Here is a 7,216-nt window from a genome sequence, read left to right as displayed (position 1 = left end):
CCCCCCCCCCCCCTTCCCTTAATTACTGTAAACGTTGTTAATGAACCAAAGTACTTTCTAACGAATAAAGGCATTTTCTAATAATAAAGTTTTAGAAATAAAAAATTAAGGCAAGCAATATAACGAATTAAAGGAATTAAATTCTGCAAAATTTAATTCAAATTTAATTGAAATGAAATAAATTTTTGCGATACTCGCAAATTTGTAAAATTAAATTATTATATTAAAATAGTATTACTTATACGTAAAACTATTGCTTGCAGATTGTTTGGCAAAATGCAACAGAATGCGATTTAAAAGATATATTTGTACTATTTCAATTTTTCATTATAAGCGCGAAAATAAAATAGTAAAAATGAAAGATTCTGCGACGAGAAGTCTCTTCAATGCTCTTATAAATTAAAAATTTGTGTTCTACCGCCGTAGAGCTAAGCTGATTTTCGGAGAATCGGTTGCGCCGTTAAAATGCAACAGGTTTTCGAGACGGGACGGATCCGAGTTCCCGATCTTGCAGAACATTCCATCGAGTCCTCATCATTCGATCAAGGCCTCACCCTTTTCGCACGGTCGGATGGAGAAACGCTTTCAAATTCTTCACTCATGTATTTTTACAAAGAAGCCGCCATTATTTTTATAAAAATAAATAACAGTATTAAGTAGATTATTCTTATGCAAGTTTTTATTCACAAAAAAAAAAATATTTTTAGCGCACTTCTTGTAAACATAATTCATGAACTTCCGCGGTCATCTTATTACGCTAAGCAGACATTAGTTCAATGAATATCTTTCGCTGTCTGGTAAAAAAAGCTTTGCTTATCAAATATTCATTAGATTATTATCATAATTAAATGAAGTGACATAAATTATAGTAAGAAATAAATGTATCACATGCTTATTCGTGCAAATATGTCAATGGTTCCTTTTATGTATAACCCACCCTCTCCTCTATCCTCTTCCTTTTCCCTCGCATTATAGTAGCTTACAGTCTCGGTTGTTAGACCCGTTTATCTGTCACTACGCCAGTCCCAACCGTCATTCCTATCGTCAGCGAATCATAAAATTTCACCGACCAGCTATACGATACAATTCTGCGTCTCGGCTATATACTATACGACGCAATCAAAACGAGTATAATGAAAAGCGGTGCAGTATTCTCGTAAACAGGTAATAAGACGCCGCTACCAGTGCGTCACACAGCTACATATCTTGAGAACTGAAAATATTTATCTACCGAATTTTTTCAATCGACAGTTTAGGCGTGCGAGAATAAAATGGTCGATAATATTCCGGAACTATCGTACTCTGTGACCTATGATGTTCTATTGTATTTTAATGTATTTAATACTCATGTTGCTCTTTATTCCCTGTATTGTCTTTTATCTATAGTTCGCGTCTGTCCCTTTCATAATTATTTAATTATATCATGCGCCGTTATAATAAGTGTAATGCAAGAATAATAAGCAATGTATTTTAATGTGTTATAAATACTATCATAGCTGCATGCGTGAAACTCTCTTTGTTTATCTATAATTTGATTAAAATACGTTTCTGCCATGCTCTATAATTGTAATTCTGATATTTTCCTACATTCCGTGAGGAATTATATTTGATTATTAAATATTCTAACAACGTATCCCGTACGATCTGAAAATCTCATTTATCAACAGAAAAACACAGAAGAGATCGTGGCATGAAATTTTCGATAATTGCGGAATAAAAAACGTCACGAGACGTACGATTATTTTCAAGTCCTGAAATAATTTATATTTCTTGCAAAAACTTCATATCGCTCCTATTATCTCTTTCACTGTTTCACCTATATATACAAATTAACATTATTATGCACATGACATCCGTGATTACACGACATATTCGAAATGTCAATTACGACGCATAGCTTCCCACGAGTTTCCCTCTTGCGATTCAACACAATAATTCGACGTAGTAGTTCCGCGCAATTCTCTTCACCCCCGTCGATTAAAAATTTCTCCCCTATCTCCGGCGGATCAACCGGCGTCACGCGACATCCTATCTCTCCCTAGCATCGGCGGGAAGGAAAAAATCGAATCGCGCGCTGTGAGCCCGATCGATGCGCACAGCTGGTTTCCTGCTGCACACGCTGCACACGCAAATACGTCTCGTACTACGTGCGTGTACGTAGCGCGCGCCGCGCCGCGCCACGCCGTCACGCACGTGCGTGTGCGTGCGTGTGACTGTGTGCACAAGCGTATCCACGTATCTCTCTACGTACGACACGGTGTGTGCAACGTCGCTGCGTGAACGCGTACGCGTAGCGCGGTTCACGAGACGCACGTGTGTTAGGTCCGTCCGCCTCGTCTCCTCTCTTCATCCCTCTGGCCACCCGTTCGCCCCGCTCCTCCGATGAAATCCGCGCGCTATTGGCCGCTGCAACGACCCCCTTCGTCCCGACCCTCCGCTAGTCTACGGACGACCCATTCCATTCAGTCACCCGTACGGATTCGAATGTAACTACGATGCCACATGCTTGTTCTCCCTTCTCCCTTCTCCCTTCTCTCTTTCCTCTTTCACTCACTCGCTCTTCCTTCTTTCTCTCTGTTACGCCTACAAAAAGCGACGACGTTTTCTTTCTCTCTCCTTCTCGCTCTAAACAACGCGCTCCTTTTGTCTTTCACCCGCCCGTAGAGCATGCAGTCCATACACCGCGAAGCGGTGTGCGTTGCGGAAACGTTCGCACAGGTTTCTAACCTGACCTACGCGCGAGTGAAGCACGGCCAAGGGGCGAAAGATCCCGACGCAATGTCATCTGGCACCGGTGAGGTAAAACGAGAGGCAGGAAGGCAACGGGGAAGAGAAGGATGTGGTTTCCTACACTGGTTACAGCTCCTCTTTCTTCGGAAAGCCGGAGGGATGTTTATCGAAGGCCCCAAACGACGATCATCGGTCGTCTCTTGGCCCTACCTAAATGGCTATCGGCGATCGCTTTTGCTCTTAAAGGCCTCTAATCGTTTATTACGAAGGAATGCAAATTCGCGTATCGGGGACAGTAGTCTTGACGTATTCTTCACGAGATCTTTCAATTCCAAATATCACTTACTAGAGCTCTTCACTTACATTTTGAGAGTTTAATTTTAAACAGTATGAAGAAGATCGACCGACGACATTAAACACTCATGAGTGAAAAATGCTAATTCGGTCAAGGCGATTCTTCATGTCTAATTATATTTCTTATAAATTTCATACAATTTTCAGTTCGAGCAAATTGTGCGCCGATTATTTCGGTCTTGAAACTGTGCAGTCTTAAAACACAGTCCTAAATTGAAACTGGAGTAGTAATATTACAAATTAAATTGATAGGCCAATTTAATATATTATTGATGCAAGTAAGTATCTCAGAAAGCTGTTAATAATTTGACGCTATAATAAGCATCTTAAAAACTGTAAATAATTTATCTCAGTCGAAATTCAAAAACGTATAACATATACACATCTAAAACTTCACTGACGATAGAAAACTGAATTATATAAATATCGTTTGAAATATGTATAATTAGTTACATGTATAAAACATTTTTTCTTCTGGTTTATTTAGTAACGGACGGCCGGAAATATTCCGAATCCATCGTCGTTCCGAGGATGTAAGTGATACTAGGAATTGTAGAATTTACAGCGGATGGTAAGAAAAGACACACGATAACATACGGTTACCTATGCTGTTCCTCGAACTGCTGGAAACCGGCTTGCACTGTTGAGAGACTTCGTGAACGATGTGATGTATCAGTCGGCTCGTTTCCGGATAGCTCACCTACACCGATCAGTCTTGTGATTCAGCACGCGAATCACTTCTCTCGTCTTACAAAACTGCACTGTTGCGTAAATCAATTTGGTTCACTGAACAAGTCTTTCTCCAGTACAAGAATATTTAACGAAATTCCGGGCGACACGACGAAAAGATAGAGTGGCATTTGTCAGAGTTTCTCTAATGTATAATTATAAATAATTAGACAAGAAAAAATGAAGGAGCAAGGATATAGTTTATACATGAAATATATGATTGATTGAGTGTATCATAAGAGGAGCGTAATATAGTTATTAAAAAGACGATGAGAAAAAAAGACCAGCAGATGGCGGATAATTTTCACCCTACATCAGTTTTACAGTTTACGATCCTAATCTTTATCGCAACTATAGACAGTGGATACGATACCGTTATCGAGGGCACACCGATATCTAATCATACTTTTACTATAGTTAATAGTGAAATATTAAGAATGTAAATTGTCTATATTTTCGAAATCGCTTGAGATTCGAATACGAATAAATTTAAGAAAAGTTTCTTTTGTTCTCTCTCTCTCAACAGAGTAATCGTAACACTTGGAAAACAGCGATTGCTTTATTCTTATCTGCGTTACAATTATAATACTGGAATTGTTACGTTTGTGATAACTTTGTAATTAATTTACTTTGGCGCGGATTAAACGACAGACATAAACCGCTTCGCTAGAAAGGAGAAACGATGTTATCGTCTTGAATGTTTCTAAACATCACGACGACGTGAGAATGTTGCTCCGTCACTCGCCTCGAATGGAAAAGCAACAACGGCCGTTTTCCACATTTTGCACTCGGTTGCGCGATACGTTAAAATAGCCGACTATAGTCTCTCGAGACTCGAAGAAGCTCCGGTTGCCCTCGCATAGATGTACGCGAGCACACGCCGTCTCTCCCTGTCTCCCCCCTCTCTCTCTATCTCTCTCCGTCTTCTTCCTTCTCACATGTTCTATCGTTCCTGCTTCGTCTCTCTCGTACCCTTTTGTCCCGACAGAAGAAACGCGGGTCGAGGAGCTTGTGCCCTCGCCGCCGCCGCCGTTAGGTACGCGAGCGTGGAATTCGCGATTCTATCGCGGCACTCGACGCTATATAAGCCGTTTCAAAGTCAACGGTCATTACTGAACAACTCAACAATATACTGAAAGCAATATATAATTATTAAATTATTTGTTTAAATAATGCCTACTAAATATAGATATATTTATTTGGTACACACAAGAGTCAATTTGACTTAACTATCATTCCTTTTTGAGTAAATATTTATATACTGTAAGTAAATGTTTGATTGGAACTATAAGTCAAATAAATATTTTTTAAATTTAGTATATTTTTTCTCAGTGTAATTTCATCTTCTAAAAATTCTTCTAACAATTCTTTTGCTCATTATTGCAATTTCGTATCGAACGATAAAGTTTCTATGGAAAAAAATAGAATTTCATACGTACATAAGTAAGGTTCTATATGGCACAGGCATTGCAATAATGGTTAATATGATTGTCTATTGATATGTATGTCTATTTCTATGCTGAAAAAAATGATGTTATATCAACAGCATTATTTTAATTGAAAGTAATTTTGTTGATTTAATAATACTATTAACGAAACAAATATGTCAAGCTCTTGTTTTAATAAAATTTTAGTTGTTTTATTAATACTGTTATTGAATTAACAAAATTGTTTTTAGATAAAATAATATTGTTAATACAATATCATTTTTTCACTGTGTACTATAGATTAATTTTAATCTCGGTATAATTTACTCTCTATCTTTTTTATTAATCTTACAACTAGACAAAAAAAAATATAAAAAATATATAAAACCGAGATTAAGTTAATTTACATTACATTGTTAGATATCAAAGAAGCAACCTAATTCTCTTGGGTTACACAATATTATATTATTTTTAACTTTTATGTAAATCAATGTCAAAATGTAAATCAATCCATTTCAGTGGTTAGTTTCAAAGTAAATAAATCCATATTAACTTATGCATTTAGTAAATAATAAATTAAATTTGAGTCAAATTTAATACATTTTCTCGAATTAAATTGTTTTAACTTTATTGTTTTAGTTAAACCAATGATATATTGAGTAGTAATGGCGATCGACAGAAATGATTAAAATAATTCAAATCGGGTATAATATAACACATTATGAATTTAACAGTGTAGAAGAAATAGATAATAGGAAAACATTTTGTACGCGATCATAAAGAAATCCCGAGGGATACACGAAAACTATAGACATAGACAATTCAGTATACACTATAATGATGCTTGATCGAGCCGATCGAGACTGCAACACGTTCCTGCACCGACGCGCGGTTTCGATCTCATCTTTTTCACCGCGAGATCAATCGATATTGATGAGCGACGCGTATAAAACTTTCACCGTGGCGAAGCTTCGGTACGAAAAAGCGAAACGGAAGCGGGGAACAGCGAGCTGGAAGGAAAACAAGATCGTTGGAGGAACGAGTACTCGAATACTCGAAGGAAGTCAGTCGCGGGCGGCCGCTAATAATGCCTTCTATTCATCTCCCTCTTTACGTATCTTCGCTGAACTTAAAGCCCTCGACCCGCGAATACGCGAGCGAGATACATCCACGCTGGTAGGAGAAGAGGAGACATCTGGTAGCGGCGGTTTCCCCAACAGCCACGAGTATATACGTGCGACGCGCTTCACGCATCGCTCGACGCTCTCGTCACACTTTCATGACGACACGCGTGTGCGCACGCATGTATGCACGCACGCACGCATCAGCGGCGCGGCAAGAGGGAGGGGGACGAGGGCGAGAGGAGCACTTTGGAGGCGGGAATAGAAAGGGACAAGTTTATTGTGTTCTGGAAAGAACTTACCATAACAGGAAGTAATATGCAATAAAAATAAAACGCACGATAAGATAAGCGTATCGAGACCAAGTATGCATCGGCGTACGGGACCAAGAAAAATGTAATAAGAGATAAAGAGAAAGAGTTAGAGAGAATGAGAGAGAGAGAGAGAAAGCGAATTTGTTTTTTATGCCCCGGGATCAAATCCCCAATGAACGATAGCAATAATCATTATATGAAACTGATAAGTCCGTTCAATAACAAAACCCTAATAACGCTGGAGAGAGAAAAGACAAAGCTACAGGCACACCACGTCCAATAATATTATGGGCATTTGAGGACACTTGGTAAGGCGAACAAAGACGAGACCGCGAGATGGGAAGGAGAAAGGAATGAAAAAGGAAAAGGAAGAATAAAAAAGTCGGCGCGGACAGGAACGAGAGATGCGAGGCGATCGCGAGTAAAGGGCACGTGTAATTGGACGGCGAAGGGCACCTCTTTCGCTCTCTCCTCGCTCTCTCGTCGGCAACGCGCGCCCTCCCGCGAGGCGAGAGGCGAGAGACGCGCGGGATGCGGCAGG

General features: G+C 39.1%; 1 protein-coding gene across 16 annotated transcripts in view; it reads right to left on the bottom strand.

Annotated features, from left to right (window-relative positions):
- The window catches only part of LOC108758376 (uncharacterized), a 143,403-nt gene that overhangs the window by 92,960 nt on the left and 43,227 nt on the right, over positions 1 to 7,216 (bottom strand). For 2 of the 16 annotated variants that reach the window (XM_018503300.1, XM_018503307.1), the window contains exon 1: positions 3,688 to 3,934. The exons of 13 other annotated variants lie outside the window; for them this stretch is intronic. The gene's annotated coding sequence lies outside the window, so the exon portion shown is untranslated. Of the gene's footprint in view, positions 1 to 3,681; positions 3,935 to 7,216 lie in introns of those variants that run through there. One more of the 16 variants, XM_018503303.1, reaches the window with a different exon arrangement.

This window comes from Trachymyrmex cornetzi, unplaced genomic scaffold (assembly GCF_001594075.2).
Source record: "Trachymyrmex cornetzi isolate Tcor2-1 unplaced genomic scaffold, Tcor1.1 scaffold156, whole genome shotgun sequence".
Classification (NCBI taxonomy): domain Eukaryota; kingdom Metazoa; phylum Arthropoda; class Insecta; order Hymenoptera; family Formicidae; genus Trachymyrmex; species Trachymyrmex cornetzi.
This window is presented reverse-complemented; position numbering and strand designations above follow the sequence as displayed.